This window comes from Cavia porcellus, unplaced genomic scaffold (genome assembly GCF_034190915.1).
Source record: "Cavia porcellus strain 051 isolate PalLab524CR breed Dunkin Hartley unplaced genomic scaffold, mCavPor4.1 scaffold_1, whole genome shotgun sequence".
Lineage (NCBI taxonomy): Eukaryota > Metazoa > Chordata > Mammalia > Rodentia > Caviidae > Cavia > Cavia porcellus.
Window position 1 is genome coordinate 114453416 of NW_026947484.1, and position 14613 is coordinate 114468028.

The following is a 14613-nucleotide window of genomic DNA, read 5'->3' on the forward strand; positions in this document are numbered from 1 at the left end:
AAAGACAAAAATCATATAATCATCACAACAGATGCAGAAAAAGCTTTTGACAAAGTCCAGCACCCATTCATGATTTTAAAAAAATACCCTACAGAAAATGCGAATAGATGCTCTTTATCTCAATCTCATAAAAGCCATCTATGACAACATCATACTAAATGGACAAAAACTGAAAACTTTCACTATAAAATCAAGAACAAGACAAGGATGTCCACTGTCTCTACTCATTTTCAACACAGTCCTGGAAACTTTAGCTAAAGCAGTTTGACAAGAAGAAGAAAAGAAAGAAAGATAGGGAAGAAAGAAATTAAACGATCATTATTTGCAGCTGACATGATGCTCTACTTAGAAGACCCAAAAGACTACTACATTTAATAAACAAATTCAGTAACATACCTGGATACAAAGTCAATACTCAAAGATCAACACCCTTCTTCTTGTACATGAGACACAAACCAGGGAAATAACACCTTTCACAGTAGCATCCAAAAAATGAAATACCTAGGAATCAATTTAACAAAAAATATAAAAGACTCTATATGGAAAACTATAGTACTCTCAAAAAGGAGACTGAAGAGAATATATTGAAAATAATAGCTATCCTGTGCTCTTGGGTAGAAAGAACCAATATAGTGAAAATGGCCCTGCTGGGCGTGGTGGCTCAGGCCTGTAATCCCAGCACTCGGGAGGCTGAGGTGGGAGGATCGTTGCGAGTCCAAGATCAGCCTGGGCTACAAAGTGAGCTCAAGGCCAGTCTGAACTGCACAGCGAGATCCCGTCTCAAAAAAGACCAAAAAAAAAAAAAAAGAAAGAAAGAAAGAAAAGAAAATAGCCAAAATTCCAAAACTGTTACATAGATTCAATGCAATTCCAATCAAAATTCCAATAGCATATCTCTCAGAATTAGAGAACACAATCCTAAAATTCATCTGGAACCAAAAATAACCTACAACAGAAAGGCAATCCTGGGCAACAAAGGGACAACAGGAGGCATCACAATCCCTGACTTGAAATTACACTATAAAGCTAAATGGAGGCGGAGGGGTAACGGGGATCAAACTAATGCTTCGCACTTGCCTGGCAGGTATTTGTGCTGCTGAGCTAAATCTCCAGCCCTGAAAAGCTTTTTTTCAGCAAGAGAATCCACCAACAGAGTGAAAAGACAACCCACAATGTAGAAGAAAATGTTTTCCAGCTGTACCTCAGACTAATGATTACCTCCAAGAACACAGAACGAACTTAAAAAAAAAAAAAAAAAAAAATCAGACCTCTCAATTTTAAAGACCCCATCCAAAAATGGGCATCTGAGGTGAATACACACTTCTCAGATAACAGCAGCCAGATCTTGGAAATAATCTAAATGCCCATTGACAGAGGAGTGGATAAAAAAGATGTGTTTTTATACAATGGAGTACTACTCAGCCATAAAGAATGATAAAGACTTCTATAGGTGGATGCAACTTGAGATCATACTCATAAGTAAAACATGTAAGACGCATATATGTAAATATTGTATTGTCTCACTAGTGTGAAAAGCTGAAAGAAATATGTATATATGTGTGTGTGCATATGTATATAAAAGATAGTTATGATAGTTTTACTACAGGTTTCTCAGAGTTCACTGAAGAGAAAGATTTGTGTTGGTACTGTTTGGACAACTAATGCAGATGTCTTGTGCTCCAGGTCAATGATTTGGAGATGACAATGTACAATGTATATACCATTGTTGCCCCCAATTGATGCGTTTTGAAATTGTTTTAGTATTTTTTTCCTCTTTAAAATAAAAAACAGAAAAGAACTTCAAAACAAGATAATATAAAATCAAGAATGGCTCTTACTATACTTAATATACACATTAATTCTCTTATCAAGAATTTTCCCTTTATCTTGGTTGTTAATAACAATGCAAAAAATATACTGTGTAATACCATAGGAACCTCCACTTTTGTCATGATTTCCTTTGTATGGCATTCCTTTGTTAACAGTATCCACTGCCCTGACGTCTGCAATATAACTCTTTATATGGGTTCACATGTATGTGGCCAAACTCAATGTTTTCTAAAAGGCCTAGAGAACATACATTGGGATCCTCTCATTTTTCCCTTTACACTGATCAATTCAGCAAATTACAAAGATGACAGTTTTTGACAAAAGGAAGCTCGTGACATTCTGTTTTTCCTTTAACTCTTACTTTTTCACACTTTACCCTGCTGCCTATGAACCTCCTACGTCACTTTCTGAGTAAACTGATGCCAAAGAAGTATAATAAATCTGACAATGTAACTATGTCACAAAGTTCCTGTTTACCCCCTAAAGGTGTTATGCATTTATTTTTTAAAGTAAATATACAGTAATTTGAAAATGCTATGCTTATCATTAAAAAAGAGCTTAGTAATCACATATAAAACGTCAGATATTATACTATTCCTTTTTTTTTTTTTTTTTTTTTTTCTTTTTGTACTGGGCAATGACTCATGACCTCATACTTGCCAGGCAGGCACTTGTGCTGCTGACCTATATCCCTACCTATTATCCATTCTTATATCCAGAATAGGACATCAGACCTTCTTTCAATCAGGGAAACTCAGCTGCCGGCTGGGGTGAGTCCTGCGTGCCATCCTGAGTCCCGAGAGACTTTTAGATCATCACTCTAAGTGGTCAAGGACCCGCCCAGCTCCCAGGCACACTAGACTACCCTTGGGAGGTTTTGGGGCCAGCCACCTTCTTCAGTCAGGGGAGTTGAGAGCATTTGAAGTGAGATCCAGGACATTGGTCCTAGCTCACAGAGAACTTTAGACCATCATCCACAGTGATTAGGTGCCTGCCCAGGTTCCTGGAACAATGGAGGTCGCACAGGAAGGCCTGAGGGCCTGGCTGGACCATGCTCAGCAACCTCCATTCAGTCTCAGGAGCCTAAGGCACAGGAGATGATTTCCAACATGCCCAGGGGAAACCTTGGAACACTTGAAACATGGAAATAAAGGAAAATGACAAAATGAAAGACCAAAAGGCAATCTCAAACCTCCAGCCCATTCCAGGAAAGCCTAGGAGTCATGTACATAGAAGAAAATATATGCCATACACCTGAAATAATAGCAACTAAAAGAAGCAACTCCAGGAAGCTATAAAGGAATTCAAATTAGAAATAATCTCCCATGTAAAAGAAAAAATGATAAAAGTAATTAAAGAGATGCTGAATACATCTAAAGAAGACACAGCTAAAAAATTAGAGGAACAAAACAAAAAGATAGAATCCCTGGGTGAACAATATAAGAAACAAACAGAATACATGAAGCAGATTCAAAGAGATATACAGGAAATCAAAAATTCCATCGAAAGTTGTCAAAACCTACTCAACGAAAGAGAAGATAGAATTTCAGACTCTAAGACAAGGTTGCAGAGAGTAAACAGGAAAGGAAAGATCTTTTAAAAATAACAAGGAATCAGGAAATAACAATTCAACAGCTGCAAGATGATGCAAAGAAAAACAACATAAGATTGATAGGGATGGGGGCTGGGGATTTAGCTCAGCGTCATAAGCACCTGCCTTGCAAGCAGGCAGTCGTGAGTTCGATCCCCGGTACAGGTAAAAAGGAAAAAGACAAAAAAAAAAAAGATTGATAGGGATAAATGAAAAAAAAAGGGGACAACACAAATGATATCAAGAGGATATTTACAGAAGCGATAGCTGAAAATTTCCCAAACATGAGACTGGAAACTGATGTTAGGATTAGTGAAGCATATAGAACTCCAAATAGCCATAACCAAAATAAAACTACACCCAGACATATAATAATCACCATCCCAGAAATCTAACATAAGAACAGAATATTAAAAGCTGTTAGAGAGAAAAGACAGATCACCTATGAAGGAAAACCTATCAGAATCTGCTTCCATGACGAAGAACAGCTGAAGAACTTCATGATCACAAAGCCAACCCTGCAAAAAATACTGAAAGACAGTCTAGATACACAAAGGAAAAAAACACTGAGCAAGGTAAATGATTAAACAGAATGGAAAGATAAAGATGCAACAGCAGAAAGATAACATGTCAACAATAAACCAATATATAACAGTTATAATCATTAATGTAAATGGTCTCAATTCACTAATTAAACGAAACACACTGGCAGAATGGATCAGGAAACAACATCCAACCATATGCTGTCTACAAGAAACCCATCTAACCCAAAAGGAAACTCACAGACTGAAAGTCAAAGGATGGAAAACAATACTTCATGCAACAAGAAAAAAAGTAGGGGGGAACTATTCTGTTTGCAGATAATGTGGACTTCAAACTGAGAATGATCCTAAAAGATAAAGAAGGTCACTACATACTAGTTAGGGGAAAACTTCAACAGGAAGAGATAACTATCTTAAATATAAATGCACCAAATTATACAGAGCACCCAGTTATACAAAGCAAGTATTAAAAGAACAGAAAAATCAAATTAGCAATAATACAATTATAATAGGAGACCTTAACACACCACTGACACCAAGGGACAGATCAACCAGACAGAAAATCAGCAAAAGAAATAACAAAACTGAATCACACCTGTGAAAAAATGACTTGATAGGCATATACACAGTGTTCCATCCAACATCAGAATATAGATTCTTCTCAGCAGCACATGGGGCATTCTCTAAAATAGCCCATATACTAGCTCACAGAACATATTTAAATAAATGCAAAAGAACTGAAATTATCCCATGCATGTTATCAGATCATAGTGCCATGAAACTAGAAATTAATTTCCATTCTCTTTTTTTTACCAGTACCAGGGATTGAACTCATGACTGCGCGCTTGCAAGGCAGGCACTTATGCCACTGAACTAAATCCCCAGCCCAGAAACTAGAAATTAGTGATAAAAGAAACTGCAAAACCCCCACAAACAGATGGAAATTGAATAATACACTCTTGAGCAACCAGTGGATCACAGGGGAAATTAAAAAAGAAATTAAACAATACCTACAAGCAAACGAAAATACAAATACAACTTACCAGAATATTTGGGATGCAATGAAAGCAGTCCTCAGAGGAAAATTTTATTGCACTGAGTTCCCACATCAGGAAAACAGAATGAATACAAATAAACAACCTGATGCTACACCTCAAACATCTAGAAAAAGAAGAGCAAGTCAAACCTAAAGCCAAAAGAAGGGAGGAAATTATAAAAATCAAAACACAAATTAATGCAATAGAGACTAAGAAAACAATCCAAAGAATCAAACAGTTGGTTCTTTGAAAGAATAAATAAAATTAATAAGCCCCTAGTCAACCTTATTTTTAAAAAGGAAAGAAAAAGCTCAAATTCATGCAATAAGGAATGAAAAAGGCAAAATCACTACAGACTATGGAAATACAGAAGATCATCAACACCTATTTCAAAAACCTCTACTCTCATAGGTTCGATAACACAGAAGAAATGGTCCTAGAAACATATGAAGTACCAAAGCTGGGTCAAGAAGATGTAAAACTGCTGACTAACCCAATTTCTATTAATGAAATTGAAAACGTAATTAAGTCCTTACCTACAAAGAAGAGTTCAGGCCCAAGATGGATTCACTGCGGAATTTTACAAGAAATACAAAGAAGACTTAATGCCGACATTCCTCAAACTCTTCAATGAAATCGAAAGGGAAGCAATTCTTCCTAAGTCATTTCTGGAGACAAATATAACTCTAGTACCAAAACCTGAGAAAGACCCAACTAAAAAAGAGAACTATAGGCCAATCTCCCTAATGAACACAGATGCAAAAATCCTCAATAAAATATTGGCAAACAGGATGCAGCAAATCTTCAAGAAGATTATACACCACGATCAAGTGGAATTCATCTCAGAAAATGGAAAAAATCCCTTGTTCATGGATAGGAAGAATGAATATTGTAAAAATGGCCATTCTCCCAAAACTGTTATACAGATTCAATGCAATCCCAATATCATCCACATACCTCATAGATCTAGAGAAATTACTCCTAAAACAGATCTGGAACCAAAAGAGACCTAGAATAGCAAAGGCAATTCTAAGCAGCGAAGGCAAGGCAGGAGGCATCACAATCCCTGACTTGAAGTTATGCTACAAAGCAGGTATAATGAAATCAACATGGTACTGGAATAAAAACAGAGCCAAAGATCAATGGAATAGATTAGAAGATACAACCACAACTACCAACATACTCAACCACCTCATCTTTGATAAAGCGGCCAAACATGTTCACTGGAAGAACAACAGTCTCTTTAATTAATGGTGCTGGAAAAACTGGCCCTCCATATACCAAAAACTAAAACTAAATCCATGCCTATCACCATATACTAAACTAAAATCTAAATGGATCAAAGTTCTCAATATTAAAACAGAAACACTAAATCTGTTGGAAAACAAATTAGGTAAAAATCTTGAAGACACAGAGGTAGGTATTCATGAACAGGAATCAAACCATGCAGGAAATACTTCCCAGAATCAATAACTGGGATCATGTCTTATGAAAAAGTTTCTGCATGTCAAAAGAAATCTCCAGCATAGTGAAAAGAAAACCCACAAACTGGGAAAAAATCTTAGTGAACTGTCCCTCTGACAAAGGACTTCTTGTCTAAAACATAGAAAGAATTAAAAACAAATCAGACACCCGAAATTCTAAGACCCAAGCAAAAATGGGCATCTGAGATGAAGTTCTCAGATGAAGAAATATAAATGGCAAATAAATACATGAAAAGGACTTCCGGGAGAACATGGCTGATAGATAACAGCAGCTATGGAGGCTCTCTGAGATACCCAGCTTAGAATTCAGGAATGGTGTAGTGTGAGGAGTCCTAAGCAGGGCGAGATATACCCTGCCGACCCAGGAACAAACTAAACTGAGAGAAACCAACTGGAAATGCAATCCCAGTGCTATAACTGGAACAGATAAAATCTCAGCACAGAAGCTGGAACCCGGCACCCCTGGAAATCGTGATTTGAATTTCCTGATGCCGCTGCTGCATCTGAATCAGCACAGCAGGGAGAGAGACACGAAAAGCTCTGAGAGCGGGAATCGGTGAACAGAGTTGAGAGCAGGACTGTCGGGGAGCCCTCATTGACCTACAGTGAGTGAGAAGAACAGGGACCCTTCCATAGACAAGGAGGCTCCAAAAGAGGACATTCTGGGCCCGACAGACTAGCAGGAACAGGACGCTGCAGTGACTTTAGTTGCATATTCCCCTCTCAAGCAGGATTGGTGCAGAGCGCTTGGCCTGGGTGACACCACTGACTAAGACCCAGTAGGCTAGCCCAAACCAGGTCCCAGCACCTGGCGGTGTACCCTAGCAGTGAAGCCTCCGGTAGGTTGACCTGGAAGGGCGGCACAGTAGAGGCTGCCCAGGTCTGTGTCTCCCTAGTACAGTGCAGTGGGCGGGAACACCTAGCTGACGGATTCAAACACACTGTAACTGACAAAGAAAAAAATTGGGCCTCCTATATATGCTTGTATGGAAGGAACAGAAAGTATAGGAAGAGGGAGCAACAAGAAAGGGTCCTCAGTCCCCAATCCTGAGAACACTGATCCAGGAAAGGTAAATGCAAAAGAGAATGAGGACAGAAAACATGCAATATCAGACACGGCACCAATAGGCATAAAGCAATATCTCTAGAGCCTCATATACGAGTTCAAAAGTGAAGTATTTAATGAAATAAAGCAAGATATAAGTAGATAGTTAGAGAAATGCTAAGCACCGCTCAAGAAAAAACAGATGGTGGAATGGAAGAACAGAAAAAAAGGGAAGAATTGTTCGATGGAGAAAATAGAGAAAACACAGAATACATGAAGCAGGTTCAAAGAGATTACCAGGAAACTAAAAACTCTGTCGAAAGCTGGCCTAACAGCTTGAAAGAAAGTGAGGATAGATTATCTGAACTGGAGGGCATATTTGTAATGTGGGAGCATGAAATGAAAAACTTCTTAAAAATAACAAGAAAACAAACAGCAACAATACAAAGGCTAGAAGATGATAAAGAGAATCTATAACTTAAGAATTAAGAACATAAAAAAAGAAGTAGGAACACAAACAAATGAACTACAAAAGCTATTCACAGAAATAATTCAGGAGAATTTCCCTAATTTAGCAAAAAATAAAGATACTCTGATGTGTGAGACATACAGGACCCCAGCCACCTACAACCCAAACAGAACTACACCCAGGCATATAATAATCAAGATTCCAGAAACAGTGGCAGAGAGGCCACAATGAATGGAGCAGAAAGCGAAATGAAGAAGACAAACTGACAACTAATGACAGAAAAAGAGCTCAACAAAAATGAGGCAGAGAAGGTTGGATGGTAGAAACAGCTATTTTGGAGAAAACAAGACATCATAATAGCTAGTGCTGATTTAGTATCATCTTGTTTTGAAGTCCCATCAAGCTTTTGTTCTTCTGTCTCCATTGGTCTTAACATGTTGTATCTTATTGGATTTTATTATATGTGATAATATAAACAAAAACTTTTACAGACAAGGAGATTATACAGAAACCATTGTTCATTTTCTGATAGCTTGGTTCTAAATACCCTGTAATACTGTCATTCTCTTGAATGGTTTTACATGGTCTTGGTATGTTTGGTGCTACAGTATACGAAGTTATACTCAAAGATTTCAAGGAAAGAGACACTATAGTAACTACTTTTATGTCGGAATATCTTGTGTTGAAACACTATTTTGCTTAAATGGTTATGTTTTGTTGTTATGCCCTCTTATGTCTCAATCTCCTTTTTTTATTATTTATTTTTTTCTTTTTATCTTTTTAATTAAGGGAAACAATAAATAAAAAATAGCAGGATATATTATAGTAACCCACTTTGATTTTCTATTAACTTGATTTGAAACCCTGTATTGCTCTCACCATCTTGTTTTGACTGATTTTCCTCTATTCTGTTTTGCTTGATAGTACCAAGTTCGAAAGTATAGGCAACAACTGTGAAAACAATAAGATTCATTATGATGCCCATTCTGGTTGACTATTATCATCTTTTGAAGTCCTATAATGTCTCCAATGTTTTGGTTTTATTCTTTACTGTTCAATTTTATTGTAACTGATGATATAGGCAATTCTTTTTAAGATGGCAAGAGGCAGTATGGTAACCATTGTTGATCACCTTGTATTTTGTTTTTACATTATGTATTATGTCCATCCTTTTGATTTGACTGACTCTGCTCTGCTATGTCACATTTGGTTTTACTCTCTTCAAAAAAAAAGTAGTAAGAACTGTGGGAGTCGGCTGATCCAATGGCAGTGGGTTATCAGAACTTATTAACATTAGTGTCACTAAAGTTGGTATACCACCCCCCCACTGCTAAATTTGACTGGCTTTAAAAAAATAAATAAAGAACTGTAGGAGTAATAAAACCCAAAATGTGTAATTGTCATTGTACAAAAGAGAGAAGAAAGTGCTCTAAAGGATATAACTGCATGTATATTTAAGTGTGTAAGATAGATAACCATATTACTGAGTTTTGTTGGATCATTGAACAGAACTGTTTGCAGTCTCACTGTTTGAATGTCCACTTTATATGCTTTAATTTTGTAACCTGAACAACTATTTCTAAGACGACGATATGTAACCTATTAACTAGTGATTTCCTACTGTTTTTTTCTGAAATTCTGTATAACCTGTACCTTTTTTGTTTTTTTTTTCTATTTCTCCTTAAATAAAATTAAAAACAAATAAATAAATACATGAAAAAATGTTCATCGTTATTGATCATTAGAGAAATGCAAATTAAAACAACACTGAGATTCCATCTCACTTCTGAAAGAATGGCCAGGATCAAGAAAACCACCAAAAATAAATGCTGGAAAGGCTGTGGGGAAAAAGGAACTCTCCTGCACTTTTGGTGGCAGTGCAGACTGGTGCAACCACTGTGGAGGTCAGTCTGGAGGTTCCTCAGAATGCTGGGATTGGAGGTCCCATTTGACCCAGCTATTCCACTTCTGGGCATATTCCCAGAAGAACTGAAAACATCATACCACAGTGATTTATGTGCATCCATGTTTACAGCAGCACAATTTGTAATAGCCAGATCTTGGAAACAATCTAAGTGTCCATCAACTGAGGAATGGATAAAAAAGTTGTGGTATTTTTATACAATGGAGTACTACTCACCTATAAAGAATGATAACGTTGAGATATTTATAAATGAATGGATGCAGGTTGAGACCATACTCATAAGTGAAATAAACCCACATGTGTAAATACCATGTAGTCTCCCTGGTATAAGAAATGGTAAGAGCACATAAGAGTTTATGGTAATCATGATTCCCCATTAAATTACTTTGAAGCCTTATAATGTTTGCATTCATTAGTTGGAAGAGTTTTATCCTGGTTTATTTCATTTTATTATCTTTGATAGTATGAACAGCTATTTTGAAGAAAACAAGACATTATAATAGCCAGTACTGATTTAATATCATCTTATTCTTAAGTCCTACTATGCTTTTGTTCTTCTGTTTCCACTGGTTCTATTATCTTATTGGATTTTATTATGTGTTACAAACAAATTTTCTATGGAAAATGAGGTAATATAGTAGTCATTGTTCATTCTCTTTTATTTGGTTCTGAATGCCCTGTAATGCTTTCATTCTCTTAAATGGTTTTATACTGTTTTGTTATGTTCGATACTATTGTATGTGAAGTTATACTCAACTATTTCAAAGAAAGAGACATTATGGTAGTTCCTGTTAATTATGGGTTATCTTGTAAAATGCTGTGTTGCTTGCATTGTTCTGATCTGATCTGCTTTGTTAGTTCCTCTTTTGTCTTAATCTCTAAAATAAAAAAATAAATAAACAGAATAGCACATCATAATGTCCAGAACAAGATACTCTATAGAGACAGAAAGCTCAATAGTTTCCATTATCCAGGGAGGAACATGGAGAATGGCTTCTAATGGATAATGAATTTCTTTTGGAAGTGACGAACACATTCTAGGAGAGGTTATTGATGACTTTAAAAGCTTATGAATATGATAAATACAATTCAATCGTACATTTTGAAGGGGCAAATTTTGCACTGTGTGAGTGGTGGTGGCATGTGCTACAGCATGCTATTTGCATCACTGAAATCTCTAAAAGGTTTGCCATCACTGCTATGGGAATTATATGTCTCATTATTCTAAAAGCTTTAGCTATTATTGAAATATTTTGAATAAGATCTTCCATGAGAAACAGTCTATTATATTACTTTATGCATTATTAGAATTAAGGATATTAGAGGCTGGGGATTTAGCTCAGCGGCATAAGCACCTGTCTTGCAAGCAGGCAGTCGTAAGTTCGATCCCTGGTACCGATAAAAAGGAAAAAGATAAAAAAAAAAAAAGAATTAAGGATATTCATAACTCCCCCCAAAACAATAACTATTTTTGGGCCAGGAATATAAGTTTAGCAGCACAGTACCTATGTAGTAAGCGTGAGGTTGTGAGGTCGTGAGGTCCTGTGTTCAATTTCTGGTTACTGACAAAAAAATATATATCAATAATTATTTTTAAAGACTCCAGATCCTAGTTTTAGTTCCCAAATTATGGCTTAGAAAAAGTCTCAGCTATGGTTAATTACTTTCAAAATCATACTGCGAATCTTATTCCTAAGCACAATATTCCCCCTGGGTTGAGGACATTTTACTCATCACAAGTCAAAAGTTTGACAGATCTCTAAATATCGAATGTCAAATTCCTAAAAAAAAAAAACATGTGTACTACACATTTGATAATATCTACATGTTAGCCATAAACAAATAATCATTTTCTCTTTTAAGATTTACCAATCATTTTACAGCTCCACCTTTTTCCCTTCCTTAAAGCAGTGGGGTATATCCTATTATTTTTTCATATCTGTTTGCAGAAATAATGCACAAATAATTTCTGTAATAGAATTTGCTTACGTATAGTTTCTTTATATAAACAACTTACAATCTATCACTTTACAATCTTCCTTCAAAAAGTACAGAAACCAGAAAAGTAGCTTTTATCATAGAAGTTCAAACACTTTCAAAGGCTAATGAGGACTCAGAGACTTTTTTCCACCACCACAACAGAGTGCAAAGCTGTTTCATCGTCATCTCTTACTGGCTTCTCCATAGTGCCTGCTACTCAACTCCCATTTCTCTAATCTATGTTGTACTTACCCTTCTCTCTGCTTTCTTCTGTTCTCCTCTTAACAACTTACTTGCTCTTATTCCTCTGAAAATGGCCTTTACTAGGTGCTGCCAACCAAACATCTAATTTTCCTTCCTTGAGATAAGCAAACCAAGAACAGAATACAGGCCAAGATCTTGGTGTAATTTTATACTAGGCTCATTTTTAGTAAGTGTCAGTTTATGAAACAAAATTTCAAAGAGGTAGCTGGTGTGATGGCACACATTTGTAATCTCAGCATTTGGGAAGGTGAGGCAAAAAAGGATTGCTGTGAGTACAAGGCCAGCCTGAACTACATAAGCAAGTGGAAGGACAGCCTAAGCTACATAGTGAGATCTTGTTTCAAAACAAAACAAAACAATTCAAAGAGAAGAGAGGGGGAAGGGTATCAGCAAGCACTCTAGGGTCTGAGGTATGTCAGGCATTGTTCTAAGCACTTTACATGTATTATATCATTTACTGAATATTTACTTGTAAGCCTACATGCAAAGCATGGAGGATGCCACAATTAAAGGCAGTCCTTTCCTGTTAATCTTTTCTACATTTCATACAGTCCAATGGAAAAGCACCTAAAGTAGCATCCCAATTACTCCTTTAATATATTTGTTAACTGTATAGTAGTTGTAAACTTAGTAGTGAGAACAAGTATAGTAGTTTCTACATATTATGATTTTCAGGAACTCTGCAATGCAGTTGTAAGCAGTCTTCTGTGCCACCTAATCTCTACACTCCATGCAACTCCCACTGCATGGTGCTATACAGGTTTAGTAAACAAGTTTCAATGAGAGAGGAAAAACTATCAGGGAACATTTTTTGATCACTTAAATTGTGCTTGGCACTGTTGTAAGTACTCTATGTATTAAGTCATTTAGTCACTGAAATGCTATGAAGTAGATGTTTTTCTCATTTCACAAGTGAGCAACAAAAACACTACAAAATGTAAATAAGGCCATTAACACTAGTAAGACTTAAATATAAACTACTAGGGATAGTGAGGAAAGCCAAAAGTTGGCAAAAGATGTGCTCATTAATGATTTCAGTGAGTTCATTTCACAGTGAGGAAACAGACAATAGATTACAGTAGCCTGAAGAATACCTGTGCCTAACAAATTAAGAAACAGCAATTGCAAAATATCCTCATTCTGCCATGATGATCTTTACAGGGGATGAGGGGGGGAGTTAAGACATGGTGTCTTAGTTACTTTTCTCATTGCTGAGACAACATACCCAACACTCAAAGTTAAAGGATGAAAGGTTTATTTAGCACACGGATTGCAGAGGTTTCAGTCTATAATTGGCGGGTGTCAAGGCAGGGTGGCAAATGGCAAAGAGCAACAGTTCATGGAGGCAGAAGACAGCAAAAACAACAAGAGACCTTAACAGCATCTTCCTGCCCCTTTTATCTTATCAAGACTACTGGAATTAGAGTGGTACCAAATCAACCAGTGTGCTCATTCAGTAATAACACACCTTCAATCACAGCATCGGCTCATCAAAAGACATCAACTAGGTCCAGTAGCTCATGCTGGATGCCTCATAGGTACCCTTGGGCTGCTGGGACCAGTGCTATGACAGGGCTGTGCTACCTCTGCAGGATGCCCATCAGGCCTACTACATGCTTTTCAATACTGCCTCACAGAATGCTCAAGGCTTCAAGTGACTTTTTGGTTACCTGCAGCTAAAGATGCTCTATGCTGCCACACAGACCACAGTAAAGAAAGTCTGGAGACAATCACATCAAGGACAAGCCTTTGGCATAATGAAGGATGACCTGTCCCATTGCTGGGTACCAGAAAGGCCTGTTGTCCTGTGCTACCCCTGGCCCTCTGACTTCAGCTAAGACAGAGAGAGCTCCAGCAAATCTGTATCAATGAGGTGAAAATAGAGATCAGCATGGAAAGCAAGCACCACACGCTGCAGGGCCTCAACTTGTCCCTGCAGCCTCAGGTCCAGCGGGTGCTTCAGCAGCTCAAGCAGAAGACCATCAGCTATATCCAGCTAAAGCTGGATCTGGAACAGGAGACTATCAAGCTGGTACATACAGAGCCCACAGAGGTGGCCCAACTCCTCTCCCAAGTACCCCAAGATGCTGCCCACTATCACACTGTTCTCTATAAGCACACCCATGAGGGTGACCCCTTTGAGGGTGTGGTGTTCATCTACTCCATGCCAGGCTACAAGTACAGAATCAAGTACAGTATTCCAACTGCAAGAGACACTTCCTCAACTCCATAAAGCAGGATTTTCAGCTGAAGATTTCCAGTAAGATTGAGATTGGCTATAAAGCAGATCTGATAACCAAATTCCTCCATGATAAAGTCTACCCCCAAGCAATATGCCTTCAAGCAGGCCTTCAGGAAGCCCAAGGAACTCTAGGGTTAAGAATGGCCACAAGCACTTCATTTGGAGCCCTGATGAGGGTGGAGGACAGCTAGGCAGCCAGACAGAG

General features: G+C 37.4%; 1 protein-coding gene and 1 pseudogene across 7 annotated transcripts in view; one reads left to right on the top strand and one right to left on the bottom strand.

Moving 5' to 3' along the window:
• Evi5 (ecotropic viral integration site 5) overlaps positions 1–14613 on the bottom strand; it is a 226985-nt gene that overhangs the window by 166419 nt on the left and 45953 nt on the right. The gene's annotated exons all lie outside the window — the stretch shown is intronic.
• LOC100721846 (twinfilin-2-like) lies at positions 13687–14540 on the top strand (annotated as a pseudogene).